The following is a 12058-nucleotide window of genomic DNA, read 5'->3' on the forward strand; positions in this document are numbered from 1 at the left end:
TCTGATATACAGATAGAAAGTTGCAGGATAAGGTTGGAACACATAATACATCATTAAACTGACCATTGTCTAGATGAACAGTTCCAGTCCCGACAACATTAAGAGATCTATCATCACCAACATATATATTTTTGGTGTTACAATCATTTAAAGAAGAAAACATGGCTTGGTTTTTGGCCATGTGATAATAGGCTCCAGAATCAATGAGCCACTCATGAGAAGGAGAGGAAGAAGATACATTTAATGCATAACCAGACTGAGATGATTGACAACGACATGCAGAAAGTGCCATTCCGGAAGTTGAAGTTGAAGTATGCTCCACATGGATGTTATGTTTCTTCATTGCGGCTTCCAAGGCTTCCATCTTCTTAAAGCATTTAGATTCTAAGTGGCCATCTCGATTACAAAAGTTACAATGTCTATCAGTCTTCTTCCATTTGTTTTTATTGGTCTTATCATTTTGCTGAAATGATCTTTCATTTTGAGGCTGAGTTGGTTTAGGACCATTCTTTTGAGGATATGACTTCTTAGGATTCTTTGAATTTGGTTGCTGCTGGGCGGCTAACGCTTTCGTGGAAGAGTTTCCAAGATTAAGAAGACCAAGGTGTAAGAGTTTTTCTTGTTCTCTTATTAAAGAATCACAAAAAGAGTCAAAGGAAGGGGCCTTGTAGTCTTTTCCTTGACAAATGAAAGCTTCCCTTGTAGAATGGAAGGTGGAAACAAATACAGAGTAGGCTGGTCCCAACTTAGTAAGGATGGAATAAATAAGGTTACTATCTTCTTTCTTAACCTTAACACCTTCCAAAAGATATCTAAGGGTCTTGAATTTGGACAAGAAATCTTCAATGCAAGAAAAATTATTAGGATCCAATGTAAGCAACTCATTTTCAAGTTGATGGGCTCTAATTTCATTTTTAATCCCAAAAAATTTAGTGAGTTTTTCCAATGCTTCATGAGGAGTCTCAAGTTCTGCAATATGGAATCTAAGATCAGGAGAAATAGACATCCCTATCAAACCACGTGCTTGATCTTGTCTATTTTCCCATTTTGCAGCCTTGTCTTCATCTTTTGGTTTCTTCTCTTGGTCTGTGGCTATTTTGTAGAGACCTTTACTTCTAAGTAAATCTTCCATGTAGGCTATCCATTGGAAGTAGTTAGTGCTGTCAAGAATGACTTGGCATGGACTTTCCATTTTAAAAAAAAACTGAAGCTGAAGATGCTGAAAGTAAGTGTTCCAATGGATAGATCTCGAAAAATTAGTCTGTTTTAAAAAAACGGCTCTGAAAAAGGCTTCCGGATGAAGAAGTTATGGCTTTTTGAAAAAAAAATTGTTGAAGTTGCCGGCAAAGTGCGCGAATGTGCGGGAATGAAAAAATCCGCCCCCACAAAATGGAGACTTGAACCCAAGACCTCTACTCTCTTAAAATAGCTTTGAACCAATTGATCTATACAAAAAATTTGAGAGAGAGAGAGAGAGGGGGGGGGGGCCTTGGTTTGCGTGCTTGCCTTGAGAAAGCTCTTTTTCCCTACAAAACACAAAACACAAAACCCAACACGAATATGCAAAGAAAAACGAACCTTGCGGCTCGAAGTTAGCTTTAGCCAAAAAACTAGATATATTAAAAAAATGAACCTTGCGGCTCAAAGTTAGCTTTAGCCGAAAAACTAAATATTTTTCTCAATGTTTCTGATTTTCCGAGATCACACTAAGGTGCAGGGAAAAGAGCATACGCATGAGAAAAATCCTTCCTTTCTGTTTCTGATTTGCCCAGATCGCACAGAGTCACAGGGCAAAGAGCATACGCAGAAATGAAAGGTATAGATCCGGTTAAAAAAAGGCTAAATAAACCGAAACCGAAATAAGCAGAGAGAAAATAACAGTAAACTGCAAATAAACACTATATACCTCCCGATCTGAAAAATGACGCAGCTAGGGCTACCGGAAACCTTTTCGCGTGAAACGAAAGGGGTTCCTCACTGGAACAGATGCTCCGAACGCAACAGAGCAGTCCTCTCGGCCCAAAAGCAGTCAGAAACAGCAGATCTAGGAAACGACAGTCGGATGCAGTTCTACCGGCTTCAGATTTGGATCACCAACGGACGCGGCCCTCAAATAGCTCTGATACCATGTAGGAATTTACAGGGTAAGTTCCTCAGAAAGAACACCAAAAGGACACCGCTCACAACCAGATCACAGATCAATACACCAGTATTTTTGACGTGGTTAAAACCCTCAAAGAGGGAAACAGTCCACGGCCTGCGCCAACGTGGCTACTACAGGCAATTTATTAATCAAAGAATGAAAATTTACATAAGTTTCTCTCATGCACGGATTACCCGAACAATGACCCTCCATGCGCTTTAAATAGAACTCATGGACCAATCGGGTGTCAAGCCACGGATCAAGTGTCGGTAATACCGATGAGAGAATGAACCGTCGGATCACTACATATCGTGACCGTCGGATTGTAAGTTACAAAATGTACAACGGTAAAGAAACACACTTTACCTAACTCTATACCTAACTCTAAACTAGCCCAAGTTGTACTTAACTATTTCCTATGTGTCGGAATATCCTAACAAGAGAAACCACCAATAATGACAATGGCCCTCAAGGTACTATCAACACAATTCACAGAATGCGAATAAAGTAACTGAAGTCAAACACCCATGAAATCACCTGATCGAAAGCCAATGATGTGAACTTGTCATTGATGACGAAGAACTTGCCATTAGGGCATGCAAACTCTAAGGCATTGGAAGGGAGTCTCTTGATGAGCCGAAGTCTACAGGAACTGACTGTGTTGAAGGAGGGCCATGATGTATCCCACATTATCAACACAAGACAAAGGGATGCAAAGTGATTTTGGATGATACAGAGAATCAGGGATAAGTGTAACTGTAGATGGACAACTCTTGAACATATTGGCGACACGGCTGGAAGTTTGGCAGATTTTGGATCCATGGGATCAGTGGTCATGATGACGTGGCAAAGATCAAATGGAAGGAAAAAATGAATGGCCCAACCTAGGAAGGTCGAAGATGAAGTGAGGATATCCCAACCCGACACGAAGCAGAAGGTGTCATGTGATGAGCCTCATAAATGGGTAATTATATGGGCTCATTTTACCTCCTAACCTAGTCAAGTCAACCATTCTCTTAGCTAATTGTATGATTTTCTAATTATATTTATGCTTATAGAGTGATTTTAGTTCGTTAATGTATGCCATGTGGTCTAATATGTGTTTAATGTAGATTATTGATGAATTTTATGGTCAAAGTCAAGGATCTAGTGGACAAATGGCAGCAATAACTCGAAGTGGACAAAGGAGAGGACTTATAGGAGGGATTTCCCCTCATTTATTACTCCTCACTTCAAATTACCCTTCATTCAGCTCGGAGTACAAGTAGCCAAGTCATGCATTAGCAGGCAGCCGAGCAAGTGGAGGATAATTGATGATTATCTCGAGTTTTGGGAGCCAAGCCTCCCTGATTTTAAGGAAGCTATTGGTAGCTTCATTTGTATAAATAAAGAGGCCTAGGGCCTCACTAGGGTCAGATTTTTGTTGGATTGTGGTGGTACTTTTGCTCATGTAAACTCTGCTCAACTTCAAGCTTATTATTTTGACAGTTTCATGTAATCTTGTTATTGTTTGGAAATAAAGATGGAATCCTTTTTTAGCTAGCACTGAGTTACCTCAAAGGGCTGAAGCTCTTGGGTTAGGGCCCATTCCAAGTAGCCAAGCTCCTGTTTACTTGTATTTGTATGTTTTATTTCAGTTTGTAGATTAGGTTGTTGTTAGATGAATTTCTTTTATGGTGAAGAATAGGTTGCTTTTGATGATTCAATAGTTTGCTTCCATTTGTGATTTCTATAGTAGGTTAAGCAGTGATAAAGAAAGATCCAAAAAGGCTAGCCACAGTGCCTTGGCCTCTCTTCCTCCCTCTGGGACCATGATTTGAGGCGAAGACTCTCTTGCTGCCCAAAAAACACAGATTTTCCTCCTTCATAGGACTTCTAGTGTTTGCAGCTTTTAGAAGGTTAATAGTTCAGTTTTGCTTCAGAAATTCTTCATCATTCTCACTTATTTATTTTCCATAGTCTTCTTCCATGTTTTCCTTTCGTGCAACAGTTATCAACATTTCCTTTCATAGATCACAGTTTAGATTAGTTTGATGAAAAACTTTGTTTTTCTAGATGCACTTATTCCATTGCTTGCTTAATCTCATTGGTTGATTGTCAGTTGTTTATGCTGTATATATCTTCTAGCAGTAGGCCATCCTATCAACCAACTCATCCTCCATCTGATACATGCCCTACAGGCCGCACAATTCTCCCCTCAATTCTGCCTTAGTTTCCTGCATTTTCCATAGAACTACTTCCTCTCTCCTTGAGAAAATCCAATCATATTTCTCTCTCCTAATGATTCTTGGTAGACCCTAGGTGCCCTAACACTTCATTCCAAACTTCATTCACCTTTTTCACCCACTCTCACACCCTAAAAACAACCAAAACTGCTCTCGGCCTCCTCTTGTAGGCCTCCTATAGAACGTTGTTTTTCCTCCTGTAGATTTCCTGTGTCCTCTTCTAGATTTTCCTGTAGGCTTTCTTTTGAAGGCTGAGTGTGGAAAAAGCCTCCAGAAGGCCACCTGAGACCTCCTAGGACCCAACCACCCCATCCTACATCCTCACAAGTCCCAAAACCACCCTTCAACACCACCTATTCGCTACCACATTCACAAACAATAAATCACATGCATGTCAAATTCAAATAAAAATACATAAAAATCCAAAAAGATGTGTTTTTCTCATTTACTTCCAGAAATAGCTTAGTTAGATGTTGTTTACTTCCTTGAATAGGTGATGGAATTATTTTCATAGCTTTCATAGTGCTTTCTACAAAAGTAGGATTCACTGGTTAATTAGGATTTACTTGGTTTGCTTTACATTTCAGTCTTTCTCCTTTCTGCAGTTAGAGTAGTATCTGTAGAGTAGTCTTTCTCTCCTTTCATCACATATAAAGCTTCTTCTGAAATCCATAGAAGTTGGCTTGAGCTCCTAATGACCTTGCACCGGCTGACCAAGTGACAACCTGCAGTAATAACTAGTACTTGTGCATATAACATCGTCACTTCCAAGTTTGTTACGAACTACTGAGTTGATAAAAGTAGGTAGCCCAGGAGTTGCAGCATTATTGCTACAATACTCGCATTCAACATACTTTTTGGCATTGTTTCCGAGGAAGCGTCAGAGTATTCTGTGATTACTGCTTTCTTCTACTTTCTATTGCAACATTTTGTTAATAGTTTATTTCAGCAAGAGTAGACTAGTCATTTCCTTTCCTTTCAAGTTCTGCATTTCCTTGCTTTCCTTTTCAATTATGCAAATTTCATTTGAGCAAGTTCATTTCAAATAGTTGCAATTTTTTTTGTTCAATCAATTTCAATTTTGCAGGTATTATCAGTGTGGGGAAAAGGAAACAAAAACCAACCAAAAATATTTCCTTTCATGCCTCATAGGAATAGAGATAACTCAGGAAAATTCTTGCCCAACACCCCCATTGCTTCACACAGCCAACCTCCTCTCTTCTTTGGTGGTTGTGATCAAGAAGAACCCTTAGGTGAATAGCCATAAATATTTGAAGAACCTATAGGGGAAGAAGAAGAAGAAAACATTCCTTTGGAGCCAATGGCTGAACACAAAAATGTTAGGGGGAATGGAGAGAGAATAGAGGGTACCTTTCCTATTCGGGAGACCAATGGGGACACCAAAATGAAGAATATAAGCCCTTCCGCCCTACCTCATTTCCATGGTCTGACTACAGAAGATCCTGACACCTTTTTGTTTGAGTTTGTTGTTATCTGTCAAACCTATGACTATGCAGAAGATGAGCAAAAGTTGAAACTATTCCCTTCTACTCTCAAGGATGCAGCATTGCACCGGTTCATGGGATTACATGGCAATAACATCACAACTTGGGCTCAAATGTAACAAGCCTTTAACAACAAGTATCGAGACTATTGTAGGTCAAAAGATACTAAAGAAGAAATTTTCCGAATGACTATAGGAAGTGATGAGTCCCTGGAAGACTATGAAGAGAGGTTCCAGCTCAGTTACAAAAGGGTCGGTTGTACACTTGACCCTAAGTCTCTGAAGCTAGTCCTGCTTACGGGAATTCGGGAAGATCTTTTAGACACCCTCCATCTATTAGTCGGGGGAGACATCTACCAATTGGCATATGAGGACATAAAGACTATTTTTAGAAACCATTTTAGGGCAGCCAAAAAGAAAGGTAGGGGGAGTCAACCCATAGCCAGTACCTCTTCCTCTATCTCATCCATTAAAGGAGAAATTGGAAACATGCTGGAAGACTTCAAGGGTGAGATGATGCAAACTCTTGCCATGCAAATGGATACCTTACATATAAAAAGGAAGCAAGAGGAAGCAGAGAGGGCTTTGGCCAATTTTTGCCCTAGATGCACCAGGAGGCATCCTAGGAATGAATGCCCATTGAACGCTATAGAAGTTTGTTCAGTCTGTGAAGAGAATCATTCTACAGACAAGTTCCCTTCCTTACCCGAACTTAAAGTTGTATATCAAGGGGTTGAAAGAGTCACTGAACAACTCTATTACATAAACCAAAGGAGGCCACATGGACCTAGACCATACTAGCAGGGGATGCAAGGGACATCTCAGGCATACTACAACCCCAACCAAGTCACTTCCATACCTTCTTGAGGCCCCCCTGCTCATCCTACCTGGTCCACATCTCCATATCATGCCCAACCAGCCACCCATTCATTTCAATCCTATGCTCAGCCGCAGCCTCAGTGGAATGCATTGCATCAGGGGTGGAGGTCCCAATACAACTCTCCTCCCGCTCTTTTGCCTCCACCACCTGCCCAACCACAATTGTTACCTCTTGCTCCACCGAAGCAACCCCAAATGCCTACCCAGGCAAATATAAACCTAAACAACAGATAGGCTCAGCAAGTGTATAGTGGGGAACCATCATGCCTGACTTATGTTGTGGAGATTCAGGAAATTAACTTACGATCTAGGAAAGTTCTCCCAGATAGCCAGCCTCCACCTAGGGAGGTTGAGGAAGATAAAGAGGAAAGTGAACCTAAAGCAAATCCACCCTTTCCTGAGAGACTATCCGCAACAATCCAACCTACCCCAGAAGAAACCGAACTCTTGGGAGAATTGAAACATTTATGTGTAAAGATACCACTTCTCCAGGCCATAAAAGATGTGCCTATCTACAATAGGTTGATCAAAGAGAAGTACTTTAGGCATCCAAGAAGGCGCAAGAGGGATGCCCCAACCATCAATATCATAGGGAAACTGTTTGACCTAATGTTGGGGCAGGTAATCTGTCCAAAATATCTGGACCCTGGAAGCCAAGTAGTTGATGTCCACATCAATGGCACCATGATCCCGCACATCTTGATTGATCTAGGAGCTGCCATTAATGTGATCACAAAGGACACAATGCTCAAACTCAACCTCCAGGGCTCCTTGAGGAAGACCACGACCGTGCTACAGCTTGCAGACTGCTCCACCATGACCTCTGAGGGGATTGTGGAAGATGTGATGGTCTCCATTGATTCTTCGGAGTACCCTGTTGATTTCTTAGTTCTCCAGCCAAAGGCAAAGCTCACTGGGTATCCTCTCATTCTGGGAAGACCCTGGTTGGCTACTTTCGATGCCTACATCAGCTATCGAGCTGGGAACATGACCATAAAGAACGGGCATATGTCCAAGTAGTTAATCCTATATCCTCCTGCCCAACCCTTGCTAGAACATGATCTACCTCTCTGGTTGGAGGAGGAAGATGAGGATGAAGTCTATTCTGCACCGTTTTGTGCATTAGAAATCGCCATGGGGAGAAACCGCAAGATGAGGATGATATGATTGAAAATCTGATTTAGAATCCACCCCCCAGTGTATCACCATTAGAGGACATAGTAAGAGAAACCCAAAACAACCCCTCAACTAATCTCTGTGTGGCTGACCCCACTCCTCTTCATGTTAAAGATATAGAGTTTGGCCCAGAAAGAACCTTGAAAATCAATCCATCCCTATCCACTTCCCAGGAGAAGGAACTGTGTTGCTTGCTGAGAAAACACCTAAATGCCTTCGCCTAGAGTTATAAGGAGATGAAGGGAGTGCACCCTTCAGTATGTACTCATCATATATACATCAAAGAGGATTGCAAGCCAATCTAGTAGCCTCAAAGGAGGATTAATCCAACACTTAAAGATATTGTTAAGGAAGAACTACAGAAATTGCTTGATGCAGGATTCATCTATCCCATCTCTGACAGTGAATGGGTCTCTCCTTTGGTGCTAGTGCCAAAGAAAAATGGTAAGTGGAGAATCTGTGTCGACTATAGGGAATTGGAAAAATCCACTAAAAAGGACCATTTTCCTTTACCTTTCATAGATCAAGTGTTAGATGGTCTGGTAGGGAAAAAGTTTTTTCTTTCCTAAACGGGTTTAGCGGGTACAATCAGATTCAAATCAGCCCGAAAGACCAAGATAAAACAACTTTCACTTGTCCTTGGGGTACCTTCACATACCGGGTCCTTCCTTTTGGTTTGTGTAATGCTCCCGCCACTTTCCAAAGAGCGGTATTGAGTATATCCTCTTAATTAGTTCATGATGCAGTAGAGGTATACATGGATGACTTTACTCCTTATGGCTCTGACTTTCAGGAAGCCTTATCTAATCTAGGAAAAGTGCTAGACAAATGTATTGAGATGAACCTGTCCCTGAATTTGGAAAAATGTGAATTTTTGATGACTGAAGGGACCGTGCTAGGTCATGCAATATTTCAACAAGGACTGCAGGTGGACCCCAACAAAATTGCTATCATCCAAAGGGTCCCACCTTCTCAAAAGGTGAGAGATGTCAGAAGTTTCTTAGGTTTAGCTGGTAATTACCAGAGATACATTAAATATTTCAGCAAGCTAGCCTCTCCTTTGTTTGGCCTTTTAGGTAAAGATGTCAAGATTATATGGTCAGAAAACTGTCAAGAAGCCCTAGATACCTTGAAGAGCAAGCTAGTGACTGCCCTAATTCTAAGAGGCCCAAATTGGGCCCTACCTTTCTACATTCACACAGATGCCTCAAACAAAGCAATAGGAGCAGCCTTGGGACAAATTGATGAAAAGGTACATTATGCCATGTACTTTATAAGCAAAAACTTGTCAAAGGCAGAGTTAAACTATACGGTGACCGAGAAGGAACTCCTAGCTGTCGTGCATTCCTTAAACAAATTCAGACATTATATCACAGGTTATCAAACCTTTGTGCACACTGATCATGATGTAATTAGATATTTAATGAACAAACTTGATGTGAATGCTCGCATTATTAGATGGTTGCTTTTACTGCAGCAATTTGATTTGACCATTATTGATAAGCTTGGTAAAGAAAATGTTGTTGCTGACTTTTTGTCTAGAGTAAATTTGCCTGTAGGTGAAGAAGGAATGGTGGATGACCAAATTCCAGATGAACACATGTTTGCTATCTCAGTACTCTCTCCATCGTTTGCTGATATAGCAAACTACTTGATTTCAACACAGTTTCTACCACGTCTGTCCTCAAAAGAGAAGAGCAAGATAGTGAGGAAAAGCACCCCTTTCACCTGGATTGGGGGCAATCTCTTCAAACTTGGTCCAGATCAGGTCTTGAGAAGATGTGTCAGGGAGGAGGAAGTCTTTGACATCCTCCTGACCTGTCATGATGGGCCTTGTGGAGGTCATTTTGCAGCAAAAAGAACTGCCTTCAAGATACTGCAAGCAGGCTACTACTAGCCCACTCTTCATCAGGATGTGAGGAGATATACCAACCAATGTGATCGGTATTAGGGGATGGGGAAACCTACTCCAAAGGATGAAATGCCCATGCAACCTCAAGTGACCTTTGAGCCATTTGAGAAGTGGGGCATGGACTTTGTGGGTCCTATTAGCCCTCCTTCAAAATAGAAGCAACACATCATTTTGTACACTGATTACCTGACAAAGTGAGCAGAGATAAAAACAATCAAAGTAGTGACAGAAGAAAAAGTAGCTGAATTTTTGAGAGAGAACATATTCTACAAGTTCGGGTATCCAAGAGAATTGGTCACAGATCAAGGTAGTCAGTTTACTTCCAATTTGATTGAAGACCTTCTCACACATCATAGAATCAAGCACAGGACTTCAAACCCTTATCATCCACAAGCCAATGGGCAGGTGGAGGTTACTAACAAGGCATTGGAAGAGATCCTGACAAAGGTAGTGAGCAGCAGTAGAAAAGACTGGGCGGACAGATTAGTTTAGGCCACTTGGGCCTACAATACAACATGGAAGACCACTACATGGTTCACACCCTATGAGTTGGTCTATGGGAAGAAGGCTTTGCTTTCAATAGAATTTGAATTCAATACCCTAAGGATGGAAGCTCGGCTAGACCTAGACCTCAGCCATGCACAGAAAGAAAGATTACTTCAGCTCAATGGATTGGATGAACACAGAATGAAGGTCCTTCTCCATACAGAGGTAGTTTAGCTTCAGAGAAATATATGGCATGACAAAAAAATCAAGGAGAAGCAATTCCAAGAGGGAGATTGGGCACTACTCTATGATTCAAGATATAAAGATTTCAAGGGTAAGCTAAGGACAAGATCGCTGGGACCCTACACTGTGGAAAAATGCAATGACAATGGTTCAGTTCTGATCAGAACCATTGATGATGAAGCCATCCCCATGCTTGTCAATGGACATCGGTTGAAATTCTATAAGAAACCCCCCTCCAAGCAAGAGTTTATTGAATATTTGAACAAGACAATGATGGTAGCGGAGCATTTCTTAGCCTCCACTTCACCCACTCACTGAAGAAAAAGAAAAAATAAAAAATAAGGACTCCAGTGAAAACCTCCATGAGGCGCTTGAGTCCCATCATTGGGTTGAAAACCTCTTCTGAGGCAGCCCAGTGATGTCAAAAAAAAAAAGAGAGAGAAAAATAATATCCCTGGGTGAAAACCTCCCTTGGAGGCGCCCAGGGCAGGCAGTTAGGGTGAAAACCTCCCTGAGGCGCCCTAGTTGTTTTCAAAAAAAAAAGAGAAAAAGAAAAATGAATTTCTAGTTGCATTGCAGGTTTGCAGGAGGACTACAAGAAGCAGTAGAAGGTGCCAAGGGAGCCCTGAAACCAACACCAGCGCCTATCCTAACTTCCCACACTTTCTTCTTCATTCTTGGCATTTTTTTCACCTTGTTGTGTTTATTTTTCAAAAACTGTGTTTTCTACAGGAGGCTCCTGTAATTCCTACAGAGAGCCAGAAATGGATATAAAAGGCAGTTTGAGGGACAAGGAAGCTTCGTAAACAATATATACATCCTCCTGTGGTCTTAAAACCTCTTTTCCATCATATCCAAGCCTACATCACACCCCAAGCATCATTCTTCTTCCTGTCCAAGAAAAACACAGAGAAAAAAACAGTTTTTAGGAAAAATTAAAAAAAAAAAAAAAAAAGAGAGTAGGTAGCACCATCAACCTCACCTGAAGCCTAATTATTACCTCTCTATCTCTATCTACATCTCTGGCATCATCCTCATAGCTCCAAGCACAGAAAGAAGCTAAAGTTTCAAGGGGAGAAGTAGCTACAGGAGCTCCTACAGGAATTCATGTAGCAGCTGATCCCATTAAAGTCCAACATCAGCAGCAAGAGGGTACAAATATGGAAGTTGAAGAAGACACCTCAAGCTAAGATCCAGCCAGAGAATAACCTGCACAAGGCACAACCGTACATCAACAAGTAGACAGCATGCAGCAAAGGAAACAAAAGCATGTAGCAGAGAGAAAGAACCACAACACCTCATAAGCAAATACATTCGGATCTCAGGTAAGTAACTAACCCACTCCTCTGTTTGCATTTGTGTAGTTAGAAGGCATGCAAAAGCAATGATATGGCTAAGGTTGAATGAGGGAAAGGTGGCCAGTTAACTTGGCCACCTTCATCTAGTTGACTCCACTCATCCGAAGATGTCACCCACACGTGTGCACAATC

The 12058-nt window shown here is 41.3% G+C and overlaps 1 pseudogene; it reads right to left on the bottom strand.

Moving 5' to 3' along the window:
* Nucleotides 1-11693: 11693 nt before the first annotated feature.
* LOC149221451 (receptor-like cytosolic serine/threonine-protein kinase RBK2) overlaps nt 11694-12058 on the bottom strand; it is a 94912-nt pseudogene continuing 94547 nt past the window's right edge.

This window comes from Pinus tabuliformis, chromosome Q (assembly GCF_031772625.1).
Source record: "Pinus tabuliformis cultivar Carrire ecotype Pingquan chromosome Q, CPIR1, whole genome shotgun sequence".
Taxonomy (NCBI): Eukaryota; Viridiplantae; Streptophyta; class Pinopsida; order Pinales; family Pinaceae; genus Pinus; species Pinus tabuliformis.